The sequence below is a fragment of the Dromaius novaehollandiae genome, chromosome 17, assembly GCF_036370855.1.
Source record: "Dromaius novaehollandiae isolate bDroNov1 chromosome 17, bDroNov1.hap1, whole genome shotgun sequence".
In the NCBI taxonomy this organism is placed as follows: Eukaryota; Metazoa; Chordata; class Aves; order Casuariiformes; family Dromaiidae; genus Dromaius; species Dromaius novaehollandiae.
Genome location: NC_088114.1, coordinates 14,989,545 through 15,001,919, shown reverse-complemented (window position 1 = coordinate 15,001,919; position 12,375 = coordinate 14,989,545). Strand labels below are relative to the sequence as shown.

Genomic DNA, 12,375 nt, shown 5'->3' with positions numbered 1-12,375 from the left:
ATATCTCTCAAAAACAATTCATCCTGCTTATTTTAAGATATTTGTTTCACTCTGCAAATTATGTAAGGAGCTTAGCCAGTTAGTTTCTAGCAAACACCTTCAGACAACTTCTGAGCAATTTCCGAGTTTCTGAGCAGTATTTATACCTCATTCCTTGTGGTTAAGAGACTGCCTTCAACTTTTCACTGCAAGCTTTGGAATAGGTGAAGACAATCAGAAACCCCGGCTGTCTTCTTTTTAAGTGCCCAATTTATGGTATGTTAAAGGGACCTGATTTTCAGAAAGTGCTAGGAGTCCATCCTGTGAAAACTGTCACTCATTAAGGGGGCTTATGTAAGGCACCCCAAACTGCTAGTCATTTTGAAACTCTTGGCCCTACATAAATAGAGCTTTCACTATAAAAGGAGATATATTTATGTAAATTCATGTAGATTTTTTAATTAAAAACTGAGAAGTTACTCTTCTAATTAAAAATCAGAAGCTACTCTGAGCATAAGACCTGATCTGAAAACACACCAAATTTAGCTCCTGTCTAAACTTCGTGGTCCATTCTTACCTTTTGGGTTTTATATTTATATTTTAAAGCCAGTCACATGAATATTAAGAAACAATCTTTATCTGTGTGGCACTTGTTGACCAAGCGATGTACGGCTCAGACCACTGTGTGTTTCAAGAACATCTTGACTCAAAACCTTGGGGCCAAAAGGCCCCAGTGCTTAACTTGAACGGCTTTGAAACCAGAGCCCTTCAAATCATAATTCAAGGGCTTGGAAGTAGCAGAGGGCAAAAGAGATGAATGGAGTAAGAGCTGAGAATGGAACTGAGCAGAAGGGATGTCACAGGGTCGCAAGGGACAGTTGGGATATTTCTTTGCCCTGGTGGGTTGTGGGCCCTGCGACTCGCTGCCTGACATCAGCCACTTGGAATGCCAGTAATATAACACCCCTGCGACACTCGGTGCTCCTGCCGTACAGTTTTATTGCCCTGCTTCCACTCTCTCTGGTTTATATCGGATTGTGTTTTCCAAAGACAGGCAATAAAGAGGGGAGGAGGGGAAGGGGGATTTATAGCCTGCTAAACTAAACTTTCCCGGGCTTGCTGTCCTCTGTCCCAGCCTTCCTCTTGCTGCCCTGGCTGGTCTGGAGGAACAGTGCTTATAGCAAGGTCTCAGGGGTGTGAAGGACGAGGCTTGTCAGAGACTCACTTGGGTTCTCGTCTTGGGGGGTCAGAGAGCCTGCACAAGGACACACACACACACACACACCCCCCCCACACACACACCTACACACACCATCCACCAGCCAGGTTGCTCCAACGTATCAAGCAGCGTTCGATGCTGTTATGGAAAAGCATGTAGGCATTTGTGCATGCTAATAATTTTGAGCCCGATCTTGAAGGACATTCTTCGAATTTACTGCACAAGACTCACCGTTTGTGGAAGGACTGCAGAACAAGTTAAGACTTTAAAAAAAAAAAAACTGTCTTAATGTAAGCATCTCTCATGCTTCTGCTTCTGTGAAATGATGGCTGAGGTTGCTCTGCCTCATCAGATTTAATCTGAGAGGCTCACTGCATGTGTGTGTTCAAGCATGTTATGACAGTACACATGTGGCTGGGGATCTTTATGATACAGGGCTAACCAAGCCAGGAGCTTTTAGAGCGCGAAGGCAAAACATTTGGTTCGTTCTGATGAGGACACCCAAAACACTGCTGTGTCACTGATAGCTGTCCCATGCCAGTGTCCTTAAGGTATCTGAGGTAAATACAGGTAGCTAGAAACAACGGTAACTGTAGTTTTCTCAGACAATGCTGTTTTCGCAAGAGGTAGCTAGAATCCTGAAGGGCTGCCATTAGGCAGATCTACTTTGTGACAGGCATAATGACAGTGCAATGTGATTTTGATATGCTCTGTAAATAAATGGGGGTGAGGGAGGATAGGGGAGAGAAAAGGAGAGGGAGGGAAGGATTTAGATCCAGGGCAGGGAGAAACAATTCCATGTAGCAAATACTTGATGAATGCTCACCTAAGGCATAAGTCTCTCCAGGAAAGATTTTTATCCGAGATGGCTACTCAGTGGACTGTTCCTCAAACTCCTATGCTGTTCACGGATTTAAAAACATCCAGTCTCTGACAGTATTTTCTGAGAGATGGGATATGTAAACTGAATCTTTCCCTGCTGAAAAAAACAACATAATGTAGTATAGGAATGAGAGAGAGCGAGTGCAAAGCAACTTTGTGAATCAAGTCATTGCATTCAGAGAAGCATAGCAGATAAGCGGGGAGATGGACAAACACCAGTAAAATGTTAGCACACGCCACCATGTAAACAGTAAAATTACAGTGTGCTCCACTATCCTGTGATAAAACTGACAAGTGTCTCTCAAATGCCCATCATTGACAGAAATTTTAAACCAGCTCGTACTAGTGTGATCTCACTGTGCCAGGTGCTCCCCTCTGGCTTCTCATTCATTGCTTTCTGTTCACCTTCCCCTTTTACAGCTGCCTTGGCTGTGGTGGGCAAGTTGAACACAGCAGCATGTAGCTACCAAGAAATGGAAGGTACTGCCTCAGCTTCTCGGGGCAGGGGATATAACAAGTAGTGATGGGATGAAATGTGAGATGATGAATGGACTCTGCAAGGAATTTGCAAAAACCACACTGTTCAGGTTGTTTAAGACAGTGTTGAACAAAGGACAAGAGAAAATGTTGTACTGTGGGGAACAAATAAGCAATGGCAGAGATGTATGTAAAGTGGCCTAATGTGACTTCAGTATCTTACATTTCTCTGAAAGACTGCATGTCACAGCTGCTAATTCCAGTTTAGCTGCACACCTCTTGCCATGCCAAATGATATGGATCAAAGAACCACCCAACATTCAGGTTACCAAGGTGTTTTGTTTTTTTTTTAAATCTTCTCTTGTGAACAAAAATGACTTTGTGCTGCATAATGTATTATGAGCCAGATACAGGACCTGAAACTTCACTCTCCTGGTGATTTTGGGTTCTGCAGTATTACATGTATTACTTTCAGGGAGAACCTGGTTTCAGCTAAGCACGAGGGCTGCTATGTACAACACAGAAAGACAGGCGATCTGTTTCTGGACACTGGTCACTTCTCCCATTGCGTTTGCAAGCGGAGTCTGTTTCTTCTCATGGAAAGGATTTTTTTTTTCACAGAGGTAGCAATTCCTTGTAAACTGACTCCTTATGGGCCTTGAAAGGAAAATTGCTCAGGTCAGGTTCTTGTATTTTTATACTTTGTTATTATCAACTCTAAAGGAGAAAAAACATCATGGTTGGGGGTGAGAGAGAAGAAAGTGACATATAGAAAGCCTCATCACTTTTTCCTCCTCTCTTCCCTAGCCAAAGGGACAAAATGTTTGTTTGTATGTTCTGTGTACTTATTATCTATCTACCCCTATGCACTTATACTAGCCCCTTTTCTTCTCACTTGTTGGCCAAGCAGTTTGTTTGTGCATCCTTGCTTCTGTCCAGCTATCACCCGCTTGGACAGGCCAAAATCATTATGGTGGCATTTTACTACAGGGATTCAAAGACAGTGGGGAAAGGGATGAAAGAGCTAGATTGTCTTTACGCAAAGATGCTTCTTTGGCAGAAGATGGAGCGACATTCAAGAAGGTTGTAATACTGAATCAAGTGAAGTCAACTCCGTGAGGGAAATCATCATCTGTTAGAAAGGCAGCAGAGAGATACAGGAAACAGATTAATATACTGCAGAAGCCCGCAACTCTTCTGGTCAGTCCTACCTAAAAAACCTACTGTATATCCAGGCTAGAGAAAAAAAGATGACATAGAAGGAAGTGAACTAGGTATAAGTCTATCTATTCAGCCACATATCCATCTGACATTTTTTTACTCCATGCCATTCATTGCAGGAGTATGTGATTGTATATAAAATATAGCAAGGGTATACATGTATATATATAAATAACTGCCTTTTCATTTCTCCTTGTATTGTGAAAATGTTTTAATTCATTTTGGAAGAATGATATATCTTCTACATTAACACGAATGCCATGAAGTTCTTTGTCAGTGTGATCATTTATGGCAATAAATTACACAATTTTAAACCAAGACTTTTGAAAACATGAACATCACCCTTTAACTTGACAAAATCAGTCTTATTAGCAAAATTGAGTCCATCATGAAAACAACTCTTTTACTTCCCGGTCAACTCAAAAAAGGAATTATCCTCTATTCTGGTTAATCAGATTGGTTTTACAGCCCAACACGCAAAACTAATCCCAGAAGTGATGGCTGTGCCTCCAGACTGAAGGCACCAGCACCCATGCATTTCAGGAAAGTACTTCTGGACTTCTAGGGCTGCAGTGAAGGAAAAGAAGCAAATTTTCAGGTTTCCAGCATCCAAACTACAAAAAGCTCTGCAATTCAAAATCAACATGTTACAATGCATGAGAAACTCTGAACAAAAGTTGCTAGAGTTCCTTGAGAGCAGCTGGTTTCCAAAGGCTCTACCAAACACAGTTGCCCACTAAGGTAATTTAATGTCCAGTGGTTCTGATTTTAAGGGAGAAGGGATTTATTGTATACTGTTATGAAGAGTAGCAAGAGACCTTGGATGTCTTTATATACTGGAAGCCAAATCAATGTTCATATTCAAATTCAAGCTTCCCAAACCTGCTTTTCCAAATTCAAGCTTTTCCCACCTGGTATTCCCTATGGTGCATTCCATAGATGCATAAGGTTTGGAGTTTTATCCAGAACTCCTCAATATCCAGGGACACACAAGATCATTATCTGGGTAGTGTCTACCTCCTGTTACAATGATAGGTCATGCTGTGTGCAAGCATGACACTTAAAAATTAATATCTAGAGAATATTTTCTCTGTATTACAGATTAGTAAGCAAAGACAACCCTGGAGTAACTCATTCCAGCTTTAAAAGAGATCTAGCACACACTGGCTAAGTACTCATTTTTTGCAAGTTAATTCCTGGAAGAACATGCAACTACTCCGGACACCTTTATTTAAACTGGCATTTCTCTATTATTCAGCCATAGCACATCTATTCAAGGCTTCTTAAATTTCCCCTGTTCAGAGGGCCAGCATGAGATGAAGTTACCATTTATATTCCAGTATATTATAGAATAGGTCTAAGGGGGAGTTATTTTTGCATGTCTTGCACTGATTGTCTACAGGGGAATGAATTTTACTACTTGTGAAACAGAATGCAAGTGCTCTCATGTTTTTCAAACATTACAGCTTTTTTCTCAGGGAGATTTCACATTCAAATTCCATCTCTGTTCTGAAAAATTAACACAGGTCTTTGCAGAGATGCCTGACAAAAACAATGCTCTTTAAACAGTTATGTAAGCTCAACTTATCTTGAATGCTGCCATGATTACAAGCATAGCCTGCCTCACAAGACATGAATTACAGTATTATGCCCTGCCAGGTTTTCAATATGTAAATCTGATATAAACATCTCCCACCTCTGCATTTTTATAACCTGCTTGCCCTGCATTGTATCTAATGCATTTCACGATGACTTCATCTGAAGTATTTCTGATGGAATAATGAAAACAAAACCTGGATCCCCTCCTTCTCTATTTCTGCTGCTTATTAACCCAAGGTGATTTAGGACGTCCTTGAACCTTACAGCAATTGAAATTTATTTCAGGAGCTGTGTGCTTAGGGACATGTGGAAGAGGTTATTTATTCCAAAGAGCCATCCAGCAATGATGATGTCATAGCAGCCAGCAAAATACTACATCAACTCAGTCAGTTTGCTACCAAATCACTACCTGCAGTTTCCTATATGTGATGGCACCTGCTGATATACAGGGTGCCTGAATATAATCAGCATATATATTGCTTAATTTTTAGAAATGCTTATTGGCTTAAAAATAGCTTTCTCCCCCCAAACTTTTTTTTTTTTTTTGGCCTTCCTTAAACTCCTGCTTGTAAGCTTTTGCAATTTTACTTGCAATAGGCAAAGATCTACCGTAAACAACTCACCTCAGTACGAAGTGAAACACAGGTCAGTCATGGTAAGTTGGACTCCCATGCAGCTCTTTGGCTGCTTCCTTTGCATATACAGTACCAAACGACAGATCTGTGAATAACAAAAGTATTCTGTGAGGATATCTTCCTATAAGTCCTATTCAGATACAACTAAACTTGAAGGAGTTCTGCCTCATGTAGCTATCATTATTGTAGCCTTTTTCAGATCTGCTAAAATTCATGACCTCTTCCCGAGACTGAGAGCATCAAAGTTTGCTTGTGGTTCAGAGGCAACATATATTGCTTAAAAACTATCAGATGTAACAAGCAGAGACAATGACTTCACTAGTGGCCGAGTCATAACTAGTCTAGTTATGACCTGAAGTCAGGAAGGTAAATATCCAAGCAGTGGAGAGTCTCAGAGCTATTTCGTGGAACACAGCATAGAAACATACAAAATGGGGCAGAAAGGAATCCTAACAGTCCATCTAATCAATCCTCTTCCACAGGACAGTTATACTTGCATTGCTCGTTCACTGGTGGTCAAGGATTGAGGTTATTTATTTATTTATTTATTTATTAAACAGGCTGCACTACAGGTTCCCTACACAATCTTCAGGAAGTTGTTCAACACAGCATAAACAAAGCACTGTGATTCCCCTGTCATATGGGTACTGAGTAGCTTAAATACTGTAAGTGAAGTACTGTGGGGCCCCTGCACTTGGGCTAAAATGCACTTAATTATTGAAGCTGCATGAAGCATTTATTTCTCAAATTTTGACTCTTTTGGCACCTGCTTCAGTGGTAATTAAAGTCTATGGGAAGATTCTGTCTGAATTCCTCGAGTACTGAATTAGGTCCTTTATAGTAATGAGCTCCTTCAAGTGGATTGTGACATTCTGAAATATCACATTATTCATTATTATTTGTAAATGTTGTTGTGTAACATTCCTCTTTGCAAATAGCTCATAACTAGCCCACTGTGAATGTAGTATCTGCAAATTCACCCAATGTGGGTTAGTAACTTTACTCAGGTGATGTAAATACCGTACCCTCACTGGTTACCAAACAGCACATTCCACATATATTATGAACAACTGTTCCATGTGGTGTGTGCTTTTTGCAAATTAAATTCTCCCTTTGTAGATATAGGTGCTATATAACCTGAACATTCATGGGCTTATAGAGTATCATGCTAAAATTAAGTCCATAATTCCTTCAAAATTCTAGAGCATATTCAAAGAAATATTACTCAACACTTGGTTATAATAAGTACAGGAGTGGCGTTCTTGGTTAGAGAGGTGGTCAGAATATTTCTGGGATGTAACGGGAGCAATAGGTGTCAAATAGCTACCTGATGTCTGGGAAGGAAAGACGACGACCAGCACACAGTGGGCCTGCGATTTCAGTGTGAGGGGAGGTAGCTCCCTTTGTGTTGGTGTTCTCTCAGCTACAGCTGTCTGCAATCTATTTGGTGTCCCGTGTACCAGTCTTTTGTTAAAACCTATTTCAATCATAGTACTCTTTGGGCAATGGGCTACAGTGGCGTAGTTCTGTTGAAATGAGTCACTCTGCACCACATGAAGATCTAGATACTTGTGACATTTTTTTGCATGATCTACTGAAGCCAGAAGTGGTTCCACGGGTCTTTGCATAATTCTATTTTAATTTACGCTGATCTTTTCTTTATATCTCTTTCAGTAGGATGTTACAGGCAGTCATTGATACCAAGCACTCACTCTAACCAAGCATATTGGTTTAACATGTTTTTTCCCCACACTATTTTCTTTGGAAACTCTCCATTTTTTTTCATCTCAAAAATGCAGTGCCTCCTACCAACCAATTGCTCTTCTCTCTTCCCTTAACTTGGAGCAAACAAAGCAGATTCAAAGTATCCACATAATAGGCCAAAGTCATCTCTAGGGAAGAATTTGGCTCTTAGGCTTCTCTCCTTCCTCTTTGTCTCTTTATAGACTTTGCTTACACCCTTTCTTAATCTGTTACTCCTTCTCTGTAGTACACCTCTTAATCCCTTCATGGATCAGACTCTTTTCTATATCCACTACAGACTTCTCAAGGAGTCCATGCACTGTTAAAGGGTCCTATTAACAACAGGGATTGTTTGCATGACCTAATTAGATTTCCACAGAGACAGCCTTAATTGGCCCTCTTGGTTTTCTGGATTGTCTGCAAAGTTAGAGTGCAACGGCAGCGTTCATTTTGCTTGGCTCTATCAGGCCATATATCACAGCTTTTCCTTCCAGTCCTTCCAATAAGCTTGTTTTACTCTTATTTTGGTTTCAAATTATAGATTATAAATTTCATTTCTCCCCACTTTTCTCTACAATTTGACCCCAAGCTGTTGAAAGTACTTCGAGTGATTCCCCTTGCCCACCGTCTACCTCCATTGCTAATGGTTTCGTATGAAAGACAGCCCTAGCTTTAGGAACAAATGACGTCTCTCAGACCAGCTGTGTCTAATAAAAATCCAGCCTCCAACTCTCACTTCCCTTCCTCAAAAGGATAAAATTGATTTGAAAGTGCTGACGATAAGATACATGGGAATACAAAATCTCCTTCAGTCAACAGACCGAAGCTGTGTGCTGTGACATCATTGTACCCAAAATAAACGATGCTGTCAGTTCCTCCACTGCCCTATAACTAGAGGCTATTACACTTGTCCTATAGAAGTGATATTTGTTCATTTAATTTAGCCTTTTTTAGTCTGCCTAAAGGTATTTTCATTCTTTAAGCACCATAATGAACACTAGAAAATATGGGTTCCCCCCTGGGTTCCATTAGAATCAATTGATGCTGAGAAAAACACTTACTAGTAGCGGATGATCACTTGAAATAATTTTACAGTAACACTGCGGAGTACCTATCGGGGTAACAAGATAGGACCATGCTAGAAATGAATCAGCAGCACCTGTTGTAGAGCCAGATGGGACTGTTAGGCATGAGCCTAGACTACTCTTCTGTGCTGGATATGGTGGCAGCTAGAGCCGCAGGTTGCCTACTCATGGCTATACAGTTGAGCAGAGCTGTATCAGCAAGCGAACAATGTTTCGGCTCGCTCCATTGCCTGGGCAACCTACAAAGAGTGCCACCCTCTCCTCTGTTCTGCTTAGAAGGCTTTGAATTTCTCTGGACATGCTTGATTGAGAATATCCCCTGGAACTCTCATAATAAATACATTTCATGAAATTTCTAGAGTATCTGGGATCTGGTCAATTTAGAAATGCCACTCTGTGGCTTCTAGTTCCATTTCATCCTTCAAGTCCCCGATGAAACCAGGAGATTCAGAACTGGTACAAATGACTGGAGAAAATAGCTTGAAATCTTTTTTAAAGCTCAGAAGATATTTCTCGTTTTATCTATGGAATGAGGAGATTTAACTGCCTTGAACAGAGCATTGGTACATTTATTCCTTTGGGTCTTCAAAACTTTCACACTGTACCAAAGGAATAAATGTACCAATGCTCTACCCAAATTTTGGAGAAAAGCTGCTCCTGCCCATTCCCACATTTCATTTGGGGCCTGATTCTGCAGATATAGCTCTTCTAAGTCACTGAAAACTCCCAAATTCCAATGAGTTCAGTGGGACTAAAGGTTACTTATCACCTTTCTTCCAGAAAGATCTCAAGAGCTTACAGAAGTAAACTCTTAACTACATGTAGGTGCATAGTTTAGGCAAGCTGGCTGGAAAAATCACAGGCTTTCTCACAGCTACCAACACCCATAGTTCATACAGTGAGTCACAGAAATCATGGAAAGAGAGTATTAGCTTGTGTTGTTCTGAAGCTGCTCCCTGCAGAGTATCTTGGAGTATTTGTACAATATAATTATGAATGATTGTAACGACAGAGCCTCTGCTACTTCCATTGGAAGACAATTTCACTGTCTGACAGATCTCACCATTTAGAAATGTTTCTGGGGCTCAGCTAAAACTTAATATCTTCTCATTAGTAATAACCACTGTCTCGCTTTAGTTTGTATCATTCTAAATGATGCTGGCTCTTTTTTGGAGGATACAAATCTGCACCTATGTAGAATGACATATTCTGTGGTGAGGAAAGCAGTACTGTACATACTAACAGCAATAAGGTACAAGCAAGAGGAATCCTGATTGGAAAAAAAAAAAGTACTATTCCTTGTACTGACCATTAAAATCTGCAGAAGTCTATATGGTGAATAACTGCAAAAACAGATATGCTGACAAAACAGTTCACTATCTTTTATTCTAGTGCCTGCTACGTCCCTTCCCCTGTATTACCTCAGAGAGCCCGCTTCTCTCCCGCTCCTGTTGCACAAAGTGGAAAAGGTGGAAAACAACTCCCTGGATCTGCTAGGGAACACCCTCCCCAAAGAGGGCCACTCGCAGCTGAAGAGGTTTCAGAAGTCAGGCTCCCTCCTTTGTGGCAGCATGCTACAGATTTGATTTAGTGAAGTACATTTGACTTAGTGAAATACAATGATTTGCTATTATAGTACAAAAAATGATTGTGTGGAGCTGTTCTTTGCAACGGATCCTTGCAGAGATGAAGTCCTAGAGTAAAGCCTATAGCTCGGATGGCAAAACAGTCGTATTTCACCTGACAGACGGCATTGTCCCTCTACCGATTAGAGGCAGTTTTTTGGGTCCTTACAAGTGTTTTTATTTGATAATGTTGAGAAATGTAATTTCATAATGTAATTGGCTTATTTCTAAAAATTTGCAAGTCCTGATACCTCAGACAGGATAGTGGCACGTAACGAATATCTATAATCCCAGTTTCTGGAACTCAAAGACAAGGCACCTCGCCTCTGCTTCCACATGCAGCTATTCCTGAGGAATTTCGTGTTTCAAATAAGAGACAAAGGAAATGCTCCATCTCACGATATTTTGAATAACTCCCTTGGTGCAGGCACTGCACAGCACCTTTAATCCCTTCCTAGAACGAGTTTCATCCTGAATGCTTACGTATCAGTGATTCCTAACGTGCCTGCCCTTAGCACTTTCCAGCATAATGGTAAACATATTAATGATTTTTGGAAAATCTCCAAAGAGAACCTCCAAACCTTTCAGTGGTCAATTCTAATCACTACCCAATGGTGCACTATCACGGGTCAAATGACAATGAGTCGATTAAGCACAGAGCCTAGACAAGATGCACGAGAATTAACTGCAGGAGGACAACAAGAGCACCAAAGGGAATTTTGTATTTTTCCGGAAATTTTCTCAGTTGTAATTACCTCTTGGATTTTTGCTTTGTTTCAACAAATGTGACAGCACACAGCAAACACTGATTTTAGTCCTACGAAACTAAACTTTCACAATGAATACCCTGATTCATCCTCATTTTCGCCCCCAGTTTCTATATTTATCGCTCTCTGTACGCTTAATGCTTTTCTTGCTCATAACCGGGGAAGTCAGGAGAAACTCCACTCAACCCCGCACAATAACCCACCGGGAGGAAATCCAGGCCCGCTTCCTGCCTGCTTGGCGGGGAGGAAACTATTTGATCACTTGACAAGGCAGGAGAGAGCTTAACAGAAAGCCATCAGGCCGGTTTGTTTTGGGGGAATTAATTGTCCCTACTGGTCCCAGTGGAAGGCGACGGCGCTGCCAGCGCAGTTAATGCGCTGCTGGCTGGAGATCAGACTTCGGCGGCCCCAACCTCCCGAGCGCCGCGGCAGTCAGCTGCCTACACCAGCCCAGGGACAGGGCACGACGCCGGGGCCTCCCCGGGCGCCTGGCCGCGGTGACGGCGGCTCCTTTCGCAGCTCCCCGCGCTGCGGAGCGGCAGAAACCCGCGGATCCCGGCTGCGAGCGTCCCCGGGTCGCGCACGGGCAACGCCGTGACCCCCCCCGCAGCCCACCGGCCGCCTCGGCCCCTCCGGCGCGGCGGGGCAGCGCCGCCGCCTGCCCCAAGGGTCTGCCTGACCGCTCGGGCTCCCCTCCCCGGGCGAGCCGCCTCCGCCCTACCTGCGCCGGGGCCTCTGCCTCCGCAGGCCGCCGAGGAGCTGCCCGCGCCTCAGGCAGCGGCGGCGACGCGCGGAGGGACACTTAGCTGCTGAGGCGCGAGGCGCACTGAGGTGCGGAGGGATACGCAGGCACCGCGCCGCCGAGCAGCGGCGAAGGCGCGGAGGGACACGGGGCCTCTGAGGCGCGAAGCGAAGGCGAGGCGTGCCGAGAGGCGGAGGAATACGTAGCTGCTGAGGTGCGAGGCGCGCTGAGGGGCGGAGGTTCAGGCAGGCACCGAGTAGCGATGAGCGAGCTGCTGCCGGCGGCGGCGAGGCGGCCGCGCGGGTCGCCTCGTGCTCGAGGAAGCCCCCGGCGGTGTGGGGGGAGGGTGAGGCCTGTCTCGGTCTCGGTCTCGGTCTCGGTCTCGTCCCCTGCAGCGTGGA

At 43.1% G+C, this 12,375-nt stretch overlaps 1 long non-coding RNA gene across 1 annotated transcript in view; it reads right to left on the bottom strand.

Annotated features, from left to right (window-relative positions):
- The window catches only part of LOC112994581 (uncharacterized), a 60,090-nt gene extending 48,072 nt beyond the window's left edge, over positions 1 to 12,018 (bottom strand). The window contains exons 1-3 of the long non-coding RNA XR_003261975.2: positions 11,954 to 12,018; positions 6,001 to 6,097; positions 2,025 to 2,177 (exon numbers count right to left, since the gene is read on the bottom strand). This is a non-coding gene — a long non-coding RNA (uncharacterized LOC112994581). The remainder of the gene's footprint in view (positions 1 to 2,024; positions 2,178 to 6,000; positions 6,098 to 11,953) is intronic.
- Positions 12,019 to 12,375: the final 357 nt, after the last annotated feature.